The sequence below is a fragment of the Hemiscyllium ocellatum genome, chromosome 5 (assembly GCF_020745735.1).
Source record: "Hemiscyllium ocellatum isolate sHemOce1 chromosome 5, sHemOce1.pat.X.cur, whole genome shotgun sequence".
NCBI classification, from domain to species: domain Eukaryota; kingdom Metazoa; phylum Chordata; class Chondrichthyes; order Orectolobiformes; family Hemiscylliidae; genus Hemiscyllium; species Hemiscyllium ocellatum.
Window position 1 is genome coordinate 101,518,902 of NC_083405.1, and position 21,383 is coordinate 101,540,284.

The 21,383-nt window shown below is 45.0% G+C and overlaps 1 long non-coding RNA gene across 2 annotated transcripts; it reads left to right on the forward strand.

Moving 5' to 3' along the window:
• Positions 1-5,935: 5,935 nt before the first annotated feature.
• On the forward strand, positions 5,936-16,757 carry LOC132816132 (uncharacterized). Of its 2 annotated transcripts, none has more exons than XR_009644752.1 (4): positions 5,936-6,209; positions 6,308-6,425; positions 13,340-14,177; positions 15,849-16,757. It is a non-coding gene; the product is annotated as an uncharacterized LOC132816132 (long non-coding RNA). The 2 variants fall into 2 exon arrangements; XR_009644753.1 differs by having other exon boundaries at positions 13,917-14,177.
• The last annotated feature ends 4,626 nt before the right edge of the window (positions 16,758-21,383 follow it).

Here is a 21,383-nt window from a genome sequence, read left to right on the forward strand (position 1 = left end):
TTGAAAAGGGTTCAGAAACGATTTACAAGGATGTTGCCAGAGTTGGACGACTTGAGCTATGAAGAGAGGCTGACCAGGCTGGGGCTATTTTCCCTGGAGCATCGGAGGCTGAGGGGTGACCTTATAGAGATTTACAAAATTACGAGGGGCATGGATAGAGTAAATAGGCAAAGTCTTTTGCCTGGAGTTAGGGAGTCCAGAACTAGAGGGCATATGTTTAGGGTGAGAGGGGAAGGAAATAAAAGAGAGCTAAGGGGCAACATTTTCACACAGAAGGTGCTACGTGTATGGAATGAGCTGCCAGAGGAAGTGGTGGAAGCTGATAAAATTGCAACATTTAAGAGGCATTTTGATGGGTATATGAATAGGAAGGGTTTGGAGGGATATGGGCCAGGTGTTGGCAGGTGGGACTAGATTGGGTTGGGATATTTGGTTGACATGGACGGGTTGGACTGAAGGGTCTGTTTCCATGTGGTACATTCTATGACTCTATGACAGAACTTCTACAGTTAATGGTAGGGCCCTGGGTAGTGTTGCCAAACAGAGAGACCAAGGGGTTCAGGTATATAGTTCTTTGAAAATTACATCACAATTTGACAGGATGGTTAAGAAAATATTTAGCATGCTTGCCATCGTTGCTCAGACCATTGAGGATATAAGGTGGGACATAATGTTGAGGTTATATGGGACATCGGTGAGGTCATTTTTAGAGAACCATACACTGTTCTGGTCACCTTGTTATAAGTAGGATATTATTAAATTGGAGAAGGTTCAGAAATGATTTACCAGGATGATGCCAGTGCTGGATGATTTAAGTTGTAAGGAGAGGCTGAATAGGCTGGGAACTTTTTTCCCTGGATTGTAGGAGGTTGAGGGGTGATCATATGGAGGTTCATAAAATCATGAGGGTCATGGATAAGGTGAATAGCAAAGGTCATTTTACTAGGGCGGGAGAGTTGAAAACTAGGGAGCTTGGGTTTAAGGTGAGAGGAGAAAAATTTAAAAGGAACCTGAAGGGCAACTTTTTCACTCAGCTGGTGCTGCATGTATGGAATAAACTGCCAGAGGAAATGATAGATGCAGGTACAGTTAAGTGAGATTTGGACAAGCACATGAATAGCTGAAAATGTGTTGCTGGAAAGGCGCAGCAGGTCAGGCAGCATCCAAGGAGCAGGAGAATCGATGTTTCGGGGATGAGCCCTTCTTCAGGAATAATTCCTGAAGAAGAGCTTGTGCCCAAAACGTCGATTCTCCTGGTCCTTGGATGCTGCCTGACCTGCTGCGCTTTTCCAGCAACACATTTTCAGCTCTGATCTCCAGCATCTGCAGACCTCACTTTCTCCGAGAGGATTTTAACCTACTGTGAATCATCTTGCAAGGATGCCTTCCTTGATGAAGTTCTCTTCCTCCCTCTACAAGGATTTCAGTGAGTCCCTGTCTCACGGCACACCCCAGGTCATCTCCTCTGCCGATTCCTGAAGAAGGGCTCATGCCCAAAACGTCGATTCTCCTGCTCCTTGGATGGAACCTGACCTGCTGTGCCTTTCCAGCAACACATTTTCAGCTCTGATCTCCAGCATCTGCTGTCCTCACTTTTTCCAGGCAAATGAATAGGAAAGGTTTAGTGGAGTATGGGCCAAACACAGGCGAATTGGAATAGTTTTGTTTGGGAAAACTAGTCAGCATGCACTGAAGGGTCTGTTTCTGTGCTGTATGACTCTATGACTCGTGGGTGGCACAGTGGCACAGTGGTTAGCACTGCTGCCTCACAGTGCCAGAGACCCCGGTTCAATTCCTGACTCAGGTGACTGACTGTGTGGCGTTTGCACATTCTCTGCGTAGGTTTCCGCCCAAAGTCCAAAGATGTGCAGGTTAGGTGAATTGGCCATGCTAAATTGCCCACAGTGTTAGGTAAATGTAAGGGAATGGGTGGGTTGCGCTTTGGCAGGTCGGTGTGAACTTGTTGGGTCGAAGGGCCTGTTTCCACGTTGTAAGTAATCTAATCTGAGACGCCATATTATTGCTCGACATAGTTCTACCCTTCCACCAACACTCTCATTCATTTGGCCGAACTGGTCCTCACCCTTAACAATTTCTCCCTTGAACCCTCCCACTTCCTCCAGACCAAAGGGGTAGCCATGGGCACATGTTTGGGCCCCAGCTATGCCTGTCTCTTTGTTGGCTATGTAGAACAGTCGATCTTCCGTAATTACACCGGCACCACTCCCCACCTCTTCCTCCGCTACATTGATGACTGCATTGGCGCCACCTCGTGCTCCCGCAACGAGGTTGAGCAATTCATCAACTTCACCAACACATTCCACCCTGACCTCAAATTTACCTGGACCATCTCTGACACCTCCCTCCCCTTCCTGGACCTTTCCATCTCCATTAATGACGACCGACTTGACACTAACATTTTTACAAACCCACCGAATCCCACAGCTACCTGGATTACACCTCTTCCCTCCCCACCTCCTGCAAAAATGCCATCTTGTATTCCCAATTCCTCTGCCTCCGCCGTATCTGCTCCCAGGAGGACCAGTTCCACCTCAGAACACACCAGATGGCCTCCTTCTTTAGAGACCGCAATTTCCCTTCCCATGTGGTTAAAGATGCCCTCCAATGCATCTCATCCACATCCCACATCTCTGCCCTTAGACCCCACCCCTCCAACTGTAACAAGGACAAAACGTCCCTGGTGATCACCTTCCACCCTACCAACCTTCGCATAAGCCAAATCATCCGCCGACATTTCTGCCACCTCCAAACAGACACCATCACCAGAGATATATTTCCCTCCCCACCCCTTTCCGCCTTCCATAAAGACCGTTCCCTCTGTGACTACCTGGTAAAGTCCACACCCCCCTACAACCCACCCTCCCATCCTGGCACCTTCCCCTACCACCACAGGAATTGCAAAACCTGCGCCCTCACCTCTTCCCTCACCTCCATCCAAGGCCCTAAATGAACTTTCCATATCCATCAAAGTTTTACCTGCACATCCACCCAATATCATTTATTGTATCCATTGCTCCCGATGCAGTCTCCTCTACATTGGGGAGACTGGACGCCTCCTCGCAGAGTGCTTTAGGGAACATCTCCGGGACACCCGCACCAATCAACCAGACCGCCCTGTGGCCCAACATTTCAACTCTCCCTCCCACTCTGCCAAGGACATGGAGGTCCTGGGCCTCCTTCACTGCTGCTTCCTCACCACCAGACGCCTGGAGGAAGAACGCCTCATCTTCTGCCTCAGAACACTTCAACCCCAGGGCATTAATGTGGACTTCAACAGTTTCCTCATTTCCCCTTCCCCCACCTCACCCTAGTTCCAAACTTCCAGCTCAGCACTGTCCCATGACTTGTCCACTCCACCCTCCCCCCACTGACCTCTCACCTTCATCCCCTCCCTCATTCACCTATTGTACTCTATGCTACTTTCTCCCCACCCCCACCCTCCTCTAGCTTATCTCTCCACCCTTCAGGCTCTCTGCCTGTATTCCTGATGAAGGGCTTTTTCCCAAAACATTGATTTTACTGCTCCTCAGATGCTGCCTGAACTGCTGTGCTCTTCCAGCACCTCTAATCCAGAATCTAGTTTCCAGCATCGGCAGTCATTGTTTTGACCTCCCGACATGGTTCTATGCCAATGCTGCACCTAGAACACGTGCTAGCATCTTACGTTGCAAACTCACTGCTGTGCTTCAATCTAATGGCCATGTCTCAAAATCTAGAGGATGAATCCTCAGCCATGTCAAGAAAAGCTGTCATTAGTCAGGGGTCCCACAGCAATCACTGAAGGTTCATTTTCAGTCAGGGAACATGGATCTGCTGGGAGCCATCAGTCTCCTGGGTTCTGTATCATTACATTCCCAGGAGTGGGTCATGGTCAATCCTGAACAATAACAAGATGTTCTACTATACAATGCATGAGGGAAAGAGTAGAACTCCTTGAGGTAATGGATGAGTGGCCTGGGTATCTTTAGTCTTGTAGCAATGATTTAAAGTGGTAATCCATTCAGGAATGTGATATTCAATTTCCAATGAAGTGACATCCATGTTACATATGCACCCACTGAAGCTTCTCTTTTTCATTTCCCTCCCACTGTCTCCATTATGAAGGGCTGTTCCTGGTGGGCAGTAATTCCCCCGGTGTTCTGCTGGGATTTCATATGGTGTTAGTGGTGGAAGCCCCATAGGTTCCAAGCAGTGGTGAGTACTTCCAAGATAGTGTGAGGGCAATGGATCAAGCTGTCATACACACACAATGAGGTGAGCCGTGGAGAACTGTGTGGGATAACACGCTAGAGCACATGGAGACAGACACACCATGAAACTTCCCAAAATTGAGAATTTGTCGATTTTTGGTAAATTCAACCCTATGTTTTTGACTACTTGCCAGGAGTTCACCATTTGTTTTAGGTGTAAAAGAGTTCGATGTACAAAGGAAAAAAAAACAGAACCTACACTAGAAATTGAAGTTAAAAACCTCATAACACAAGGTTATAGTCCAGCAGGTTTATTTGGACTCTAGCCTGGTGTTGTGTGATTTTTAACTTTGTCCATCCCAGTCCAATACCGGCTTCTCCACATCCTAGAAACTGAAGGTCTCCATATGGTGTGAACATGAATTAGCAATGATGCTGAAAGCTGAAGGGGAATTGTGGGAGAGTGAATGAACATCCCCATCTATATAAGGCAGGCACTTTTAAACAAAAAATGAAATAAATTTCATTGCTTGTTTGAAGACAGTCAAGATTAGAGTCCTTCTCTAAACCAATGGAGATCTAACATACACACCCATCTTTGAATAAAAGGGATTGGCATTATTTTCTTTCATTTTTTTCTAATCCAAAACAGTCATTAACTTTCTGATCCATTAATTACCGACATTGACTACCCATAATAAGCATACTACCTCGCAGTGTGGAACAACTCTTAATGATAACTTTTGGCCAGTTAGTTTAAAGTTCGTGCTGGCTGGGAAGGATAGACTGTGTTGATGGATATTGTTGTAAGATCTATAACGAAACATCAATAGATGGAACACATGATTTTAAAAAAAGTTAACTTGGATATCTTAAAAAAATTCATTGCTAATCAACTCATCCATTGAATTCTTTGTAGACATGGCGGAAAGTGTCAACTAAGTGTGATGTACATGGACTCTCAGAAGATTTTTGTTAAGGCGTGTGCAGTATTTAGAAACAACAGAAATCAGGACATGGCGTATGGGATCAGATGTCAATGAGCATAATAAGTTGAAAGAAAGCAACAGAACAATAAACTAAGGAGGAGTTAAAGGAAGTTTCTAGGACTGGAAGAAAGTAGGAAATGAACTCACAAAGGAATCTACACAAAGATCCCTGTTTATCATAGAAATAAACAATTCTGACTCAAGAATTTGAGATATAACTTCAAAGTTTGAAGATGATAACAGATCGGTGGTACAGGGATTTTGAGTACAGTTAGTAATATGGATGATGACATGGTGTGAAATAAAGGAAGGCATGTAGAGTGTAGTAGAAAGGATAACAAGCATATTAAATTCACTTTAGTGTGTCCTATATTGGAAGGAAGAATGGGAGGTTACTTTCACCTTGGAAAGTAAGAAATTGAATGGAGTAGAGACGTAATGAGGTCTCAGAATACAGATGTGTATCTTGTTAAAAACAGCCAACTGATAAGATCATAACAGTGTACAAACAAAGTACTAAGAATCATTTCTTGAGAAATAGAATACAAAAGCAGGGATCAGATCTTGCTTTGATCAAACTGAGAGTAATCGTTGTGCTTCTGATCTATGAGATATTGAGGCACTGGAGAAGATACAAAAACTTTTTGCTCTCTCTCAGGCACACACACTGCACCCCCCCACCCCCACCCCCCCACACTCATGCGCACACCCTCTCATAGGCATTACAATCACGCACACACTCCATCAGGCACGCACACACACTGTCTCTCTCTCTCTCTCTTTCTCTCTCTCCCTCTCCCCCTCACTCTCACATGTACACAAATATACACACAGACACACAGACACACATATATAAGTCTATGGGGTGAAGTTGCATTTGCAGAATTGTAGTTGCGGATACATTGTATTTTGTTCAAAAACCATACAATCTGTAGGCAGTTGACATTTTTATAATCGATGTATCATTTTACAAATTCCAACTTTGGAAACAAAACCAGTCTGATTCAAGGTTGGAATACATGCAGACTCTAACTTCACACCTTTAATACATTGTATGAGCTGAGATGTTACCTATTTTTATTTCTTTCTCTTTTTTTTCGGTGGCAGTTGGAGTGGGAGGAGCGACAGCAAGGATCAGAGGCTTGCCGGGAAGGTACATTTTAAAAGATTTACCTCATGTAAAGGCGGAGCGCACTCTGAGCAGGAGTGGACAAGGGACTGCTGGGTAAGTGAGGCTTTATATTTAGGTGGTTGCTTTAGCCAAAACACTACTCGGTTAGTAACTCCCACCCATCCTCCTCCTCTAACCAAAGAAAAGATTTTGTGTGCCAGACTGGTAAGGTGACTAGTTTCTTTTTTTTTAGTTTTCAGTAGTCTCATTGGGAATTTAAAGTAATGGGAATGGAGGTTAGGGCAATTGAATGTTCTTCCTGCAGAATGTGGCAGGTAAGGGTCACCACTAGTGTCCCTGCTGACTACATTTGTGGGAAGTGCACCCAACTCCAGCTCCTTGAAAACCGAGTTAGGGAACTGGAGCTGGAGCTAATGAACTTCGGATCATTTGGAGGCGGAAGAAGTTATTGAGAGGAGTTACAGAGAGGTAGTCACACCTCAGGTAAAATAAAAAGATAGATGGGTTACTGTCACGGGACAGAAAGGGGACCGGCAGGCAGTGCAGGGATCCCCAGTCACTGTTCCCCTCGACAACAAGTTAACCATTTTGGATACTGTTGGGGAGGATGACTTACCAGGGGTAAGCAATGGCGAACAGGTCTCTGGCAAAGAGTCTGTCCCTGTTGCTCAGAAGGGAAGGGGGTAGAGGAGCAGAGCATGTCATTTGGGACTCCATTGTTAGAGGGACAGATAGGAGGTTCTGTGGGAACAACAGAGACTCACAGTTTGTATGTTGACTCCCAGGTGCCAGGGTTCATGATGTCTCTGATCGTGTTTTTGTGATCCTTGAGGGGGACGAGGTCCACATAGGGACCAATGACATAGGACGCGAGATGGGGATTTAAAGCAGAAATTCAGGGAGTTAAGTTGGAAGTTTACAACTAGAGGTCACCCTGTTGGGAGTTTTCCATAGGCATCCAAATAGTTCCAGAGATGTAGAGGATGGGGTAGCAAAGATGATTCTCAGTAGGAGTGAGAGTGACAGGATAGTTGTTGTGAGGGCTTTCCAAATATTGACTGGGAATACAAAATGTGCAGGATGGTTTCCTAACACAGTATACAGACAGACCAACAAGAAGTGATGCCATATTGGATTTGGTACTGGGTAATGAACCCAGCCAGGTGTTAGATGTGGAGGTAGGTGAGCACTTTGGTGACAGTGACCACAATTCGGTTATGTTTACTTTAGCCATGGAAAGGGATAGGTACATACCATAGGGCAAGAGTGATAGCTGGGAGTAATGCAATTCTGATGTGATTAGGCAAGATTTAGGATGCATAAGATGGGGAAGGAAACTGCAGGGGATGGGCACAATTGAAATGTAGACCTTACTCAAGGAACAGCTACTGCGGGTCCTTGATAAGTATGTGCCAGTCAGGCAGGGAGGAAATGGTCGAGCAAGAGAGCTGTGGTTTACTAAGGAAGTTGAATCTCTTGTCAAGAGGAAGAAGGAGGCTCATGTTAAGGTGAAATGTTAGGGTGCTTGAGAGTTACAAGTTAGGCAGGAAAAACCTAAAGAGAGAGCCAAGAAAAGCCAGGATGGGACATGAGAAGTCATTGGCGGATAGGATCAAGGAAAACCCTAAGGCTTTCTGTAGTGATATCAGGAATAAAAGAATGACTGGAGTAAGATTAGGGCTGCAAATGTGTTGCTGGTCAAAGCACAGCAGGTTAGGCAGCATCTCAGGAATAGAGAATTCGACGTTTCGAGCATAAGCCCTTCATCAGGCCAATCAAGGACAGTAGTGGGAAGTTGTGCGTGGAGTCAGAGAAGATAGGGGAAATGTTAAATGAATATTTTTTGTCAGTATTCATACTGGAAAAAGACAATGTGGTCGAGGAGAATGCTGAGATACAGACTACTAGACCAGATGGGATTGAGGTGCATATGAAGGAAGTGTTAGCAATTCTGGCAAGTGTAAAAATAGATAAGTCCTCTGGGCCAGATGGAACTTATTCTAGCATTCTCTGGGAAGCTAGGGAGGAGATTGCTGAGCCTTTGGCTTTGATCTTTATGACATCATTGTCTACAGGAATAGTGCCAGAAGACTGGAGGAGAGCAAATGTTGTTCCCTTGTTCAAGAAGGGACATCCCTGGTAATCATAAACCTGTGAACCTTATTTTGGTTGGGGGTAAAATGGTGGAAAGGGTAATTAGAGATAGGATTTATAATCATCAAGAGATGAATAAGTTGATTAAGGATTATCAACACTGTTTTGTGAAGGGTAGATAGTGCCTCACAAACTTTATTGAGTTCTTTGAGAAGGTAGCCAAACAGGCAAATGAGAGTAAAGCAGTTGATGTGGTGTATAAGGATTTCAGTAAGGTGTGTGATAAGGTTCCCCACGGTAGGCCATTGCACAAAATACAGAGGCATGGGACTGAGTGTGATTTAGTGATTTGGATCAGAAGTTGGCTAGCTGAAAGAAGACAGAGGATGCTGGTTGAGGGGAAATATTCATCCTGGAGTTCAATGTAGCAGAGGAAGAGGTTGGGCGGGGCGGGGGGGGGGGGTGATGCTGGTGTAGCTATGGAAGATGGACTGTTCTACATAGCCAACAAAGAGACAGGCATAGCTTGGGTGGATATGTGTGCCCATGGCTACCCCTTTGGTCTGGGGGAAATGGGAGGATTTGAAAGCGAAATTGTTAAGGGTGAGGACCAGTTCAGCCAGATGAAGGAGAGTGTCAGTGGAAGGGTACTGTTGGGGAAGTCGGGAGAGGAAGAGATGGAGGGCTTGGAGGCTCTGGTCATGGCGGATGGAGGTGTAGAGGGGTTGGATATCCATGGTGAAGGTGAGGCGTTGGAGACCGGGGAAACGAAAGTCTTGGAGGAGGTGGAGGGCGTGGGTGGTGTCTCGAACATATGTGGGGAGTTCCTAGACTAGGGGGGGTAGGACAGTGTCAAGGTAGGTAGAAATGAGTTCAGTGGGGCAGGAGCATGCTGAGACAATGGGTCGGCCAGGGTGGTCAGGCTTGTGGATCTTGGGAAGGAGGTAGAAGCGGGCAGTGCGGGGTTCCCGGACTATGAGGTTGGAAGCTGTGGGTGGGAGATCTCCTGAGGTGATGAGGTTCTGCATGGTCTGGGAGATAATGGCTTGGTGATGAGACAGGTGGGGTCATGGTCAAGGGGGCGCTAGGAGGATGTGTCTTTGAGTTGGTGCCTGGCGTCAGCAGTGCTCCTTCGAATCCTCCCACTTCCTCCAGACCAAAGGGGTAGCCATGGGCACCTGTTTGGGCCTCAGCTATGCCAGTCTCTTTGTTGACTACATAGAACAGTCCATCTTCCGTAGTTACACAGGCACCACCCCCCACCTCTTCCTCCGCTACACTGATGACTGCATTGGCGCCACCTCGTGCTTTGCGAGGAGGTTGAGCAATTCATCAACTACCAACACATTCCACCCTGACCTTAAATTTACCTGGACCATCTTTGACACCTCCCTCCCTTTCCTGGACCTGTCCATCTCCATTAATGATGACCAACTTGACACTGACATTTTTTACAAACCCACCAACTCCCACAGCTCCCTGGATTACACCTCTTCCCAACCTACTTCCTGCAAAAATGCCATCCCGTATTCCCAATTCCTCTGCTTCCGCCGTATCTGCTCCCAGGAGGACCAGTTCCACTACAGAACACACCAGATAGCCTCCTTCTTCAGAGACCGCAATTTCCCTTCCCACATGGTTAAAGATGCCCTTCAACGCATTTCATCCACATCCCACATCTCCGTCCTCAAATCCCACCTCTCCAACTGTAACAAGAACAGAACCCCCCCCTACCCCGGTGCTCACATTCCACCCTACCAACCTTCGCATAAACCGCATCATCCGTCAACATTTCTGCCATCTCCATAAAGACCCCACCACCAGGGATATATTTCCCTCCCCACCCCTTTCTACCTTCAGCAAAGCCCGTTCCCTCCGTGACTGCCTGGTCAGGTCCATGCCCCCCAACAACCCACCCTCCCATCCTGGCACCTTCCCCTGTCACCGCAGGAATTGCAAAACCTGCGTCCACATCTCCTCCCTCACCACCATCCAAGGCCGCAAAGGAGCCTTCCATATCCATCAAAGTTTTACCTGCACATCCACTAATATCATTTATTGTGTCCGTTGCTCCCGATGCGGTCTCCTCTACATTGGGGCAACTGGACGCTTCTTAGCAGAACGCTTTAGGGAACATCTCCAGGCCACCCACACCATTCAACCCCACCGCCCTGTGGCCCAATATTTCAACTGCCCCTCCCACTCTGCCAAGGACATGGAGGTCTTGGGCCTCCTCCACCGCCGCTCCCTCACCACCCGCGCCTGGAGGAAGAACGCCTCATCTTCTGCCTCAGAACACTTCAACCCCAGGGCATCAATGTGGATTTCACGAGTTTCGTCATTTCCCCTTCCCCCACCTCAGCACCGTCTCCATGATCTGTCTTATCTTCCTTCCCACCTATCTGCTCCACTCTCACCTCTGACCTATCATCTTCATCCCCATCCCCATTCACCCATTGTACTCTTTGCTACCTTCTCCCTAGCCCCACCCCCCCGTCATTTATCTCTCCACCCTGAAGGCTCCCTGCCTCTATTCTTGATGAAGGGCTTCTGTCCGAAACGTCGATTTTCCTGCTCCTTGGATGCTGCCTGACCTGCTGTGCTTTTTCAGCTCTGATCCAGACTCGGGTTTCCAGCATTTGCAGTCCTCGTTTTTCCCCAGAGAGATCTCGGTGTCCAGGTACATAGATTTCTGAAAGTTGCCACCCAGGTTGATAGAGTTGTTCAGAAGGCATATGGTGTGTTAGCTTTTATTGGTGGAGGGATTGAATTTCAGAACCATGTGATCATGCTGCAGCTGTGCAAAGCTCTGGTGCGGTCATATTTGGATTGCGTACAGTTTTAGTCAGTGTATGATAGAAAGAATCTGGAAAATTTGGAAAACGTTCAGAGTGGATTTAATAGGATGCTGCCTGGTATGGAAGGAAGATCTTATGAGGAAAGACTGAGGGACTTGAGGCTGTTTTCATTAGAGAGAAGGTTGAGAGGATTAATTGAGACATACAAGGTAACAGAAGGTTAGATAGGGTGGACAGTGAGATCCTTTTTCCCCGAATGGTGATGGCTAGCAAAAGGGTACATAGCTTTAAGTTGAGGGAGGATAGATATAGGTCAGATGTCCAAAGTAGCTTCCTTACTGAGTAGTAGGAACGTGGAACGCACTGCCTGCAACAGGAGTAGACCCGCCAACTTTAAGGGCATTGAAATGAATATTGAATGGGCATATGGATGAGAATGGAATACTGTAGGTTTGATGAGCGTCAGCTTGGTTTCACAGGTCGGCGTTACATCGAGGGCCAACAGGCCTATACTGTGCTGTAATGTCCTATGTTCCATGTTCTATAAAACCTTAAGCTATCTTGGGAATGTGACTTGAAAGAAGTTCTCGGATTTACATATTAATGAATTGAAATCTGCAACCCATTCTAAAAGATGGAAGACTTAACAGCAATCTAGGTTTGTTCATTTTATTGCATCAGTGTATGACACTATGATCTTTTGCTATACATTTTGCTTCACTAGCTACCTGTTGAAGGAGCAGCGCACCAAAAGCTTGTACTTCCAAGTAAACCTGTTGGACTATAACCTGGTGCTGTGTGATTTTTAACTTTGTCCACCCCAGTCTACACCAACACCGCCACATCACATCTCGGATGTTAGCAGATTCGAGAGATTGAAAGTCTCAGCAAAGATGGAGGATAGGCCATTTGCTCTGGGTCTTTAAAATGATGTGTAGATTTTATATCATGAATGTGGAGGGTTGTTTTAATATGTGGGTAAGTCCAGAACAAGCGCGTTTTAAATTTTAGACTATCATCAAAATATCATTAAAAGAAGGAATTTCTTTGGACAGAATGACAAAAATACATCACATTGTGGAGCAATGTAAGTAACTAATTCACTTAACAGGAGCTTTGATGTAGGCACAAGGGGGAAGGAAGGTGAGGGATATGAGGCCAGGATGAGGAGGATAATTACGAAGTCAGAGAAAATTCATGTGGAATTTAAACACCATTGCAGGATCCAGTTCAGTCTGTTTCTATGCTGCTATGTTCTGTGTAATTCTGTGACAGCGAATGATTGTAATTACCTGCTGGACAGTGCCATCTGCTGACCCTGCAGTTGAATTACACCAGGTGATCCGTGTTAATGTAACTAAGGTTGCTAAAAGTCAAAGGGTTGGATTTTGTCGAGTGAGGGAGTTCACTTGGAGACTAACCACAACTACAAGATGTTGGGTGTGACGATCTTAGTTCTGAGGAAGGGTCACTGAACCCAAAATGTTACTCCGATTTCTCTTCACAGATGCTGCCAGGCCTGCTGAGCTTTTCCAGCAACTTCTGTTTTTGTTTCTGATTTACAGTGTCTGCAGTTCTTTTGGTTTTTTATGGAAACAGACCCTTTGGTCCAACCAGTCAAAATCAATCACATTCCCAAATTAAGCTAGTCCCACTTGCCTACGTTTGGCCCATATCCCTCCAAACCTTTCCTTACTCCTGTACATTCCAAATCCCTCAGGTCTCATATTCCCATTCCTACTTCACTGTTAGAAACCTCTTAAAAATAGCACCAAGTGCATTCAGGTTCTTGATGACAATGTGCTTAATAACATTTGATAAACAACAGAATTGGCCTTAAAAATAATTTCATAATTTTGGATTGCTGTTAATTTACTAATTAGTGGATTTTAAAAAATATTTAAACAATTGTCTTTAAAAGATAGAGAAGTTGGAATAGATTCAATGGGCTTCTCCTGTTCTTATTTCTTATATTCTTCCTTCTCTAAGACTCTCATTAAAACACACTTTTTTGACCAAGCTTGTGGTAATCTGACACAGCATGTAGGGTTGTTTTTTTTATAAATGCAAGCCTCTCTTTATTTTTTCTCAACAATACAATATTTTAATTTTCAGCAGATCATCAAGATGTCTATAGCTGGACTACTCTCTTTGGACTGTTGTATGGACACCTAATACCTCACACATTGACAGATGATATACTCTGTTCATGAAGGTGCAGAATGTCAACATTGGACAACAGAAACTCAGTAAAGGCTAACTTTAATCACAATACAATCCTTAATGGAAATTCAAACTGCAGAGCTGATTATTAGTGAGTCTGCAGCTGATGAAGCATCCTGCTTTATAAAGCTACTGTGAAGCATCTTGGGATGTTTTATTATGTTCAAGGTGCTACGTGAGGATAAGTTGTTGTTGTTGAAAGAAGTGAAATTCTTGTCTGTGCATTCATTAAGCTGATGCTTGCCCAATGCCCACCTCTGTGGATGGAGGGTCCGGGGCAATGCCATCCACGGACCTTACCCAGGATCTTCATCCCGCTCGTCAAATGAATGCCTTGTCCGAATATTTGAGCTTTTAATGTTTATTTTAAATTCATTCAAAACTTTTCATAACTGGAATAATGGAGGCTCTGATAAAAGTTTCTCTCTTTCTGCTGTTTCAACCATGCCTCCCCTCATGTTTCTGCCAGACGGACAAGTCATCCGCTGCACCCGATGTGGCCTCCTCTATATTGGGGAGACAGGCCGCTTACTTGCGGAACGCTTCAGAGAACACCTCCGGGCCGCCCGAACCAACCAACCCAATCACCCCGTGGCTCAACACTTTAACTCTCCCTCCCACTCCACCGAGGACATGCAGGTCCTTGGACTCCTCCACCGGCAGAACACAACAACACGACGGCTGGAGGAGGAGCGCCTCATCTTCCGCCTGGGAACCCTCCAACCACAAGGTATGAATTCAGATTTCTCCAGTTTCCTCATTTCCCCTCCCCCCACCTTGTCTCAGTCGGTTCCCTCAACTCAGCACTGCCCTCCTAACCTGCAATCCCCTTCCTGACCTCTCCGCCCCCACCCCACTCTGGCCTATCACCCTCACCTTGACCTCCTTCCACCTATCCCACCTCCATCGCCCCTCCCCCTAGTCCCTCCTCCGTACCTTTTATCTTAGCCTGCTTGGCTACTCTCTCTCATTCCTGGTGAAGGGCTTATGCTCGAAACGTCGAATTCTCTATTCCTGAGATGCTGCCTGGCCTGCTGTGCTTTGACCAGCAACACATTTGCAGATTGACAGGATCCCTGTGGGCTGAAAATGTGTTGCTGGAAAAGCGCAGCAGGTCAGGCAGCATCCAAGGAACAGGAGATTCGACGTTTCGGGCATAAGACCTTCTTCAGGAAGCCCTTCCTGAAGAAGGGCTTATGCCCGAAACGTCGAATCTCCTGTTCCTTGGATGCTGCCTGACCTGCTGCGTTTTTCCAGCAACACATTTTCAGCGCTGATCTCCAGCATCTGCAGACCTCACTTTCTCCTCAAGGATCCCTGAGGGGTCAAGTTTTCAGTTTAGGCATTTCTCGGCCCTGATTCTTTGGTCTTTTACCAGCGAGTGGTTAAATTTAACTACAATAAGTTCAACCATTTTAAAAGCAAAAACAATGCAGCTGTCAAAAAAAGAGCAGCAAAACTGGAGAATGCTGAAGGGAGGTGGAGGAGGTGTACTGAGGATTCAGCACAAATGACACCAGAGTCGAAAGGGTTAAGGACAGGCAGAGTAGACCAGGGCTGTACACCTTCAAATGAAGAAAGATTAAGGTAGGATCCAATTGAAGTCGTTAAGATGATTAAAGGATTTAATAGGGTGGTTAGACAGAAGCTATTTCCTGTGGTGGGGGAGTCTTGAACAAGAAGACATAATCTTAAAATGAGAACTAAGCCGTTTATTGGTGATGTCAGGAAGCAGTTCATGTGAAGGGTAGCACAAATCTGGAACTGTCTCTCCAAAGACAAAGCTGCTGGGCTGGGCTAGGCCAAGTAATCATTTCAGGTTTTGAAGAGAGAGAGAGATGGAGGTTTTAAGCCTGTGGAAGGCAGAGGGAATAACTGCGCAAAAGTGGACAGCAGGAAATATAATTCACCAAAGATTTCATATTGCCAAAACTAAAGAGAGTCGTAATGGTTATAAATAAAATGACAGAGGCGTTGTCCAAATGAAGGGTGAATGGCCACATGGTAACCATCTCAACACAACTTGAAAGGATAAAGAAATAAACTAACAGAAAAACCCAAAGAAAATGGAACACTATTGAAATGGAACTTCTGATCTAAAGTTGTTGACCTCAATATTGAGTCTAGATCTTTGTACAGGGTGAAGTTAAGTCACACTTTTATTGGAAAGCTGAAGCAGGCTGTGGGCAGAAAGCTCAGTGTAGGACCAAGATCCAGAATTAAAATGATAAGAGACAGTTGGTACAAGTTTATCCTACCCTACTCTATCACAGATCTACCCTTTATTTCTTCCAACCTCTTTCCCCCCTACCATTAGCTTAAAACTCTCCCTTTTAAAATCTTTTATAATTCCGATGAAATGACATTGACTGTAAAATATTAACTTTGTTTTTCTCCACAGATGCTGCCTGACCTGCTGTATATTTCCGACAGCTTTTTTTTCATTTTTGTTTCAGATTTCCAGCATCCTCAGTATTGTATTATTGGATCAGAGTTTTGAAGTTTTGTTCAACCAGGTCACAGAGGGCTGTTGAATCAAGATGGGGTTGTGGGCTTACAATAACAATCGCCAAGTCATTTATAGCACCGAAACAAAGCCATTCCCCATCAGGTCCATACTACCAGCTTGTGGAGCAAACAGTCAGTGACCTGTTTCGTTTCTGCAAGCCTGCAAGCTTATTTTCTTCCACTGTGCATTCTGATTACCTTTTGAAATCATTGATTACTTCTGCAACCACGTTATCAAAGGAACCAAGTTCAGACTGCACAAAAATATTCTCCACGTGATGATGCTGCTCCTCTAACAGGGTCATATTGTCCTTGGTTTTTTTTCAGAGGGGCCATAAACCCAGAGACTCCAAAACAACTTTAATTGAAGGGTTTTAGAGCCAATGTGATTCCAGCTAACAGATACTGCCTTATGCAAAAGGCTCTCAAGTTTAAATAAAAACACTGGTACAATGAAAGGGTGGCCAGTTCTCCCAGCTCAGCATTATTGTGGTTCGCTTTGCTTTTAGCAAGCAGTCAGTTCAGGGCTGCAGAATTGTGAAGCTGCTGGCCCCAAAGAAGCAGGTCCAGGCTGATCCTCCTCTCTCTCTGACATCTCTCCTGTAAGACCCTGTGTTTGATTTTACCTTTGGTGCCAAATGGTGTTTATGGCGATCATTGCAAGTATTTGGAACAGCATCATTAAGTTGGGATAGTCTGTTAGACAATCAAATAGGTAAATTATTCTGTATTCTGTTGTCTTTTGTTTGTAATCTTTTGTTTCATTTGGTAAACTTGCAATTAAATTCTGTTTTGTTTAAAACTACGTGGTTGGGCCAGCTGCATCCCTCCTAGAATATCCACTGTACACCTGCTTAAAACAGCTGGCAAAGTAAGGGTCTGGGCTACTTTCTTGAAATATTTTGAGGGGGTCTGGCCTGGTCTAAAACAGATTGGGAGCTCTTTGCAGGGTTTGTTCTATAGTTCTGATAGGGATTAGGGTCGTTGGACTCAAAGGCTACAAGTGGTAAGTCTTTTGTTTAGTGTCTTTTGTTCTGGATGTTGATTTCAGTTGGTTTAAACAGTGCTTGGGATAGCAATGGCTCTTTCAGTCACTAAGAATTTTCTGGGGATGGAAGGAGTGACCTTGGGAGTTTTGCAAAAGGTGATTAAGGCCAAGCTGCTGGAATTAGCAGACAAACTGGGGTTGGAGCTGCCTCCTTCCATAAGGAATGGAGGGATAATTACAGCAATAGCTCAATATTTAAATTTGCTGGAAACTCCATCAGAATCTTTAGAGATGGATAAAATATAACTGAAAATGAAAAAGCTTGAGTTAGAGGCAAAAGACAAGGAAAGGGTAACAGAAATGCAATAGTTTGAATTACAATTAAAAGCAGAGGAAAGAGAAAAAGAACGAAAGGCCTCAGTAGAACAAAAAGAAAAAGAGACAGAGAAGAGAGAGAAAAGGAGAGAGGAAAGGAAGAAAGAGAGGGAGTTTGAACTTCAGAAACTGGCATTTAGAGAGAGGAAAGTCAGCTGAAACGGATGGAGATGAAGGCAGAAGGTAAGCTTACCGAGGAAGAGAGTGAGGCTGAGCAAACCCACAGTAGCCAAAGGCCTGGTGAGTAACTGATTAATTATATCCAAGCTTTGTCTAAATTTGATGAGAAGGATGCGGAAACCTTTTACATCTCATTTGAAACCGTGGCTAAACAAATGCCGTGACCAGTGACCATGTAGGTTTTGTTAATCCATGTAGGTACAGCTAGCGAGGTATTTGCTTCACTATCAGAGGGGATAGCTGGGGCGTATGAGGAGATGAAGAAAGCCATCTTAAGTCCATATGAGCTTGTGCCAGAAGCCTACAGACAGTGCTTCAGGAATCCAAGGAGGGTCCCTGGTCAAACATGCATTGAGTTTGAAAGGATCAGAAAAAGTAATTTGGATAGGTGGGTAAGGACATTCAAAATAGAACCAACCTATGACGTATTTAGAGAGACAATTATTTTGGAGAAGTTCAAAAATTCACTTCCTGAAGTAATGAGAACTCATGTGGAAGACCAAGATTAACAGCTGAAATGGTTGATGATTATGAGTTGGTCCATAAATCAAAGTTTGGCTTCCAAAATCAATTTCAATCCGTGAGAGATAGAAATTGGGGAAAAGAGAAATCCTTACGTGGAAAGAGAAAAATAGATCTTGGTGAAGGTCATAAGGGTAATTTACCACAGGGTGAAAAGGCAACCCTGGAAGGGGAATGAGAAGTTAAAAGCTCCAGTGTTTTGACTGCAATAAAGTAGGCCACATGAAATCACAGTGTTGGTGGATTAGGAAGAGTACTGGGACGACAGATGTAGGTAAACAGGATAAGCCAGTGAATTTTGTTGGATTGGTAACAGAAAGCAGAGTGGAGGCTACAAAGCTGCACCAGAATGTACAGCCTGGTTGGAGGCTGGTTAAGGAGGAAGTGCCAGATCTTCTTAAACCATACACCTGTGAAGATAAAGTTTACTCACATAGGCCAGGAGCAGTAGGTAAAGAGGTTACAATATTAAGAGATACAGGGATGCTCTCAATTATTGATGTTTGAAGTAGTCTGGCTGTTCAAGGCTGCAGAGTTGTCAAGCTGCTGGAAACAAAGAACAGGTCCACGCTGATCCTCCCTCGCTCTGTCATCTAGAACATAGAACATAGAACATAGAAGGATACAGCGCAGTACAGGCCCTTCGGCCCTCGATGTTGTGCCGACCGAGTCCTACCTAACCTATACTAGCCCAATAACTTCCAAATGCCTATCCAATGCCCGCTTAAATGAACATAAAGAAGGAGAGTTCACCACTGATACGGGCAGGGCATTCCATGAACTCACAACCCGCTGTGTGAAGAATCTACCCCTAACATCTGTCCTATACCTACCACCCCTTAATTTAAAGCTATGTCCCCTAGTAACACCTGACTCCATTAGCGGTAAAAGGTTCTTAGTATCTACCCTATCTAAACCCCTAATCATCTTATACACTTCTATCAGATCTCCCCTAAACCTTCTCTTCTCCAATGAGAACAGCCCCAAGTGCCTCAGCCTTTCCTCATAAGATTTTCCTACCATTCCAGGCAACATCCTGGTAAACCTCCTCTGCACTCGTTCTAAAGCTTCCACATCCTTCCTATAGTATGGCGACCAAAACTGCACACAATACTCCAGATGAGGCCTCACCAGAGTCTTATACAACTGCAACATGACCTCAGGACTCCGGAACTCAATTCCTCTGCCAATAAAGCCCAGTACACCATATGCCTTCCTCACAGCACTATTTACCTGGGTGGCAACTTTCAGAGATCTGTGTACATAGACACCAAGATCCCTCTGCTCATCCACACTACCAAGTAGCCTACCATTAGCCCAGTAATCCATCATCTTGTTATTCCTACCAAAGTGAACGACTTCGCACTTAGCTACATTGAATTCCATTTGCCACATTTCCGCCCAGTTCTGCAACTTATCTATATCCCGCTGTAACCTACCACTTCCTTCCTCACTATCCACAACTCCACCGACTTTTGTGTCATCCGCAAACTTGCTTACCCAGCTTTCAAGTCCTTCCTCTAGATCATTTATAAAGATAACAAAAAGCAATGGTCCCAAAACAGATCCTTGTGGTACACCGCTAGTAACTGCGCTCCAAGATGAACATAATCCATCAACTACTACCCTCTGTCTCCTTCCAGCCAGCCAATTCCTAATCCAAACCTCTAATGTATCCTCAATGCCATACCTCCGAAGTTTTAGCATTAGCCTACCATGGGGAACCTTATCGAACGCCTTACTAAAATCCATATACACAACATCTACTGCTTTACCCTCATCCACTTCCATAGTCACCTTCTCAAAGAACTCAATAAGGTTTGTGAGGCACGACCTGCCCTTCACAAAACCATGCTGGCTATCCCTGATCACGTTATTCCTACCCAGATGTTCATAAATCTTATCCCTTACCATTCTCTCTAAGACTTTGCCCACCACTGAAGTCAGACTCACTGGCCTATAGTTACTAGGGCTATCCCTACTCCCTTTCTTGAACAATGGGACCACATTCGCTATCCTCCAGTCCTCTGGTACTATTCCCGTAGACAATGACGACATAAAAATCCAGGCCAATGGCTCTGCTATCTCCTCCCTAGCTTCCCATAGGATCCTGGGGTAAATGCCATCAGGCCCAGGAGACTTATCTATATTCATCCTCTCCAATATTCCCAAAACCTCTTCCCTGCATATTTCCAGGGCATCCATTCTAATTATTTGTGATTCCATATTCACATCAGCAGTGTCCTGTTCCTGAGTGAATACTGATGAAAAGTACTGATTTAATGTCTCTCCAATCTCCTCCGCCTCCACACACAACTTCCCACTACTATCCTTGACTGGACCGATACCTACCCTAGTCATCCTTTTATTCTTGACATACCTATAGAAAGCCTTTGGGTTTTCCCTAATCCTACCAGCTAAAGACTTTTCATGTCCCCTTCTCGCTTTTCTTAGCTCCCTCTTTAGCTCCTTCCTGGCTACCTTATAACTCTCAATCGCCCCTACTGAACCTTCACGCCTCATCTTTACATATGCCGCCTTCTTCCCTTTCACAAGGGACTCCAATTCCTTACTAAACCACGGCTGCCTCACAAGGCCCTTTACACCATGCCTGACTGGTACATACCTATCGAGGACACACAGTAGCTGCTCCTTGAACAATCCCCACATCTCATTAGTGTTCTTCTCTTGAAGCCTGTTTTTCCAATCCACACAACCTAAGTCATGCCTCACTGCATCATAATTTCCCTGCCCCCAGCTATAGCTCTTGCCCTGCGGCGCACGATTATCCCTCTCCATCACTAAAGTAAAAGTCACCGAGTTGTGGTCACTGTCCCCGAAGTGCTCACCTACCTCCAAGTCTAACACCTGGCCTGGTTCATTACCTAGAACCAAATCCAATATAGCCTCCCCTCTTGTTGGCCTGTCGACATATTGTGTCAGGAAACCCTCCTGCACACATTGTACAAACACCGACCCATCTAATGAACTCGAGCTATAGCTCTCCCAGTCAATATCTGGGAAGTTAAAGTCCCCCATAACAACCACAAATCTCTCCTGTAACAACTTGTGTAGGATTTTTCCTTTTTTTGCCAAGGGGTCGTTTATCGGGATCATTGCAAAAATTTGGAACAGCATCATTAGGTTGGGACAATTTTTTTATTTTTGGATAGGTTAAGTTAATCTACATTCTGTTCTCTTTTATTTGTGTTTCATTCGGTTATCTTGCAAATAAATTGTTTTGTTTAAAACTAAGTGGTTGGGCCGGATGCATCCACTGTACACCTGCTTAAAACAACTCGCAAAGTTAGGGTCTGGGCTACTATCTGGAAGTGTTTTGAGGGGGTCTGGCCTGGTCCATAA